The sequence below is a fragment of the Sparus aurata genome, chromosome 10 (genome assembly GCF_900880675.1).
Source record: "Sparus aurata chromosome 10, fSpaAur1.1, whole genome shotgun sequence".
NCBI classification, from domain to species: Eukaryota; Metazoa; Chordata; class Actinopteri; order Spariformes; family Sparidae; genus Sparus; species Sparus aurata.
The window spans coordinates 3,608,651-3,612,330 of NC_044196.1; the positions used below are offsets into that span (position 1 = coordinate 3,608,651).

The 3,680-nt window shown below is 41.4% G+C and overlaps 1 long non-coding RNA gene across 1 annotated transcript; it reads left to right on the forward strand.

The window, feature by feature from the left end:
• Nucleotides 1-3,011, forward strand: LOC115590116 (uncharacterized). Its single transcript, XR_003985681.1, has 3 exons — nucleotides 1-78; nucleotides 145-268; nucleotides 2,948-3,011. It is a non-coding gene; the product is annotated as an uncharacterized LOC115590116 (long non-coding RNA).
• Nucleotides 3,012-3,680: the final 669 nt, after the last annotated feature.

Below are 3,680 nucleotides of genomic sequence, written 5' to 3' on the forward strand. Positions count from 1 at the left end.
GCCAAAGCGAGTGCAGCCAGCTCGCAGCTCCGCCACGCCGTAGTGTCCGAGCGTGTATGGCCCGTGTGCGTTCTGCAGGTATGTAGCATAGTCTCATGATGTGAAGATGTAATACGATGCTGTGCTGACGGTCCTCTGTTGTAGGTTGACGCGTCGGGCCGGTGTGGTGTGTATGTGTGTCCCCGTCTGGTTAGCTGCTGTTGCTGCCGTAGCCGCTAGCAGCTACAAGCACTGATGTGTGCGGGACCCAGGTAACCAGTGCTATAAGGTAAATGCTATTGTGTCTGCTAGTGTGGTTAGATGTTGTCACTAACAGTTGACTTTGTTTTCTTTTAAAGCTTGTCTGGCGTTATGCTGCTGTTTGCCCTGCCTTGTCTCTAACTTCTTTTCTTTCTTTGTTTGCCTTGCCTTGCTAGTTAGCCTGCAGGAAACGGTTGTTTCGTCGTCGTATAGACATTCTTTTAAAGTGTAGTTGAGTTCACGTGTGCTCCGCCCCAATCAGATTGTGATACGTTAGTGGGGGTGGGAGGGGTTACTGCAGCAGCTATAGTGGAGGACCTGCCACATTTATACCTCTTGTATGGTTTCCCCCCCTTCCGTTTTGAGTTGCAGTGATTTGTAAATATATTGTTTTGTTTCTTCTTTTGAATTATTTGAGTGCAGGGACCTCTGCCAGAGCTAGCCGTGGTGTACTGCCTTTCACTTCCTAACTGAACCACTGTATTGGTGTAGGTGGAACATCACTTGTTAGAGATTAAAGAAAATAACGATATAAATGTTTTAGAGACATAACTTTATAAATGAACTTGTTTTATTGTGAGTAATAAAGTTTGTTAAATTATTTTACATCGTGCCTGTATTCATTTGTGTATGAACCTGTGTATGGGTGGTTTTTGGGAAACCCTCAGAGAAGTTAAAGTTAAAGGAGTATACTCTTTAGGTGCAAGTCCTAAGGTGGCGTTGTTGGTGTTATATTGATTCTCTAGATCTGCCACTCGCAGTTCAACTGGTATCGCCACAGTAGGAACAACAATGTTTACAACAGCAAAGTCACAGTAAACTCAATATCTGGAAGAAGTTTAGATACACAGCCACACAGACAGCTGTTGGATTAGATTATTCTTAACTCTCATTAACAAGCAGTTAGCTGAACAAGGACAAATGAGTGCTTTTCTGAAATATGACTCATATTTAAGCTTATACCATGGTCTGGGGGAATACTGGATTCTGATTGGCTGCAGGGTGTCCATTAACCCCTGAACCCCTGTCTGTTCACCGCTGTAAAATTAATGCGCTAGCTGGCGTATCAAATCTGAATATTATATTTCCAACACTGAGTTCAGCTGTCAGTCCTTCAGTGTCTTCTCCTCTGAACACCACAGGGTGGCGACTGTAACACACAAGCTGCAGAAAGTTCACTTCCCCTCTAAATTTACTGATACGCGAATAATCTCACATCCCGTTCGCTGTTCAACTCTCTACTTCAGGCTGCGGCCACAGTAACGTTACACACGGCCGATCATTTGTTCGTGAAAATCTTGCTATTGATTTGGGGACAATGACATGACTGGTCAGTAGACTGACTAGTCTTGTCAGCTAGCATACTGTCAAATTATATTTACTGTTTGTCATCCGTGCGCAATGTTATTGACTTTGATACTTGCTAGCATAGCGTTAGCTTGCTAGAATATCTCCCGTTGCCAAGTCGTATCTATGATCCGTCCTATTTACTGGAGGAGTGAACAACGTCTCCGTTGCATAAGAAACTTACGGGAGAGTAATGATTGTTCCAGGTATTAGTCAAACCCTCAGGCGTTACCAGGGAAACGAAGTTATGGCTTGTGAAAAACTTAATATTTTGATGTCTTGTTTTGATACGTTTGTGGATATTATCTTTAATATCTCACACAGACGTGTGTGTGTGTGTGTGTGTGAGAGCAGCCTTCAGATGAAAACAAAATTGACTAATGGACGATCAATATTCCCAAAAGTCACACCTGTGGTCGCTCTGGTTGCTCACATCGCGTCGCTGCAGTCCCCTGTGTGGCAGCCACTGAAGTGACCAATCATCAGCTGTAAACGTACACAACCTCACTATCTCTCCCTCTGCATATAGACACAGCATGTCACCTATGGTCTGCATTTATTTACATGTAGCCTTCCTACAGTAACCTACAACTCACCAGACAGTCCCACAATGTCTGCAACCTTCCTCCAAGCCTCATTTTTTTCCTGTTGTCTCTATAGATAAACAGGCTGGCGTCATATAGTTCCGGGAAACCGGAGACCGCAATTATAAGTTTCTCATCCTTTATTTTCCTCTTTTTGATTTGATTTTCCTAAACAACACACATATACACATTAGGCCTATTGTGGATGATTATGGACTATTGTGTGGCAGTGGATTATTGTTCACTCCACTGAGCTAGTTGCGTTTTTCTTTACCACAATATTAGAATATTTATTGTGACAATATCATTCAAACAAATTTGCCTACATTCCTACAGTTTAGTTATGTTTTTGATGTATTACTTTGTTTTATTTAAAAGAATCATGATAACACAAATTAAAGTAAATTTAAAGTAAACTATACTATATATGAGCGTTAGTTCTGCCTACAGAATATAAGTTAAGACCAGATCATCAGTTAGGCAGAAGTAGTCCACTTTGTAATACCTGTGAAATATACACAACAATATTCCTTCAGTATCACAAAGTGCTCATCACTCATTTATCTTCATTTATAACTACAAGTACAATGTGTTGAAAACTGCTTAAAAGTGATAACTTTGAAACTGGGAGCTTTAAAGGGACACTGTGCTGTATATTGCAAAGTTTAATATAAAAACAGATTATGTTCAGCATTTGTGTAACATAACTCAATTATACTGTATGAATATTTGCTTGGGATCTATTTTGCTTAACCTGAGGAGTTTTGTCTTTGCAGGAGTAATTCTGAAATATTTTGGAGCCGCGGACCAGGAAGCAACACTGCTGCCTTTTGCACCACCGGACCAGGATGTTTAAGTTTAAAAATGTTTTACAATTTAAAATAAATATTTTTGGGGAACACTGCATCAGTTTCATTCATTGACATATAGAGGATCCCCATTGTTTACTGCGTATTATCATGTTCTATCAGTTCAACTTGCTTGGATGGGTAAATTTAAGATGTTTGATTTTAATTTGAGAGAGATTTCCACGACTCTAGCCCATTTTCCTCTTAAAATGTAATAGATTATCACATCTTTGTAGATCACCTAAAAGGGTTAGGAATCTATCCATCATTGTTTGACAAAATAGGGGCCCCAAACAGCATCTTGCATGGGGCCCCCAGACAGACAGAAATGGCCCTGCTCTGGGCGACAGACTGTTGTTGACCCGTCGGCCGTTCTCAGTTCAGAGTTGAGCTCCAGAGTTTGTTAAAGCAGCTCTCTGGAATGAAGTCCAGACTGCCACAGATCACTTCTGAGGAAAGAGGAGGAGCTTCAGTTTCCTCACAGTTTTCAGAGCTGTTGGTCCAGTTTGTGTGAGCATGAAGCAGCCTCAGACTGACAGACAGGAAGCTGAACCTTCAGTCCTGCTGATTCTCTGTACTAGTGCAGTGCCCGTAAGAAAAGTGTATTCCTATAGAAAAGTGGGAGGTTAAGTAGCTTTTTCATGGATGGCCAAATGAGGCT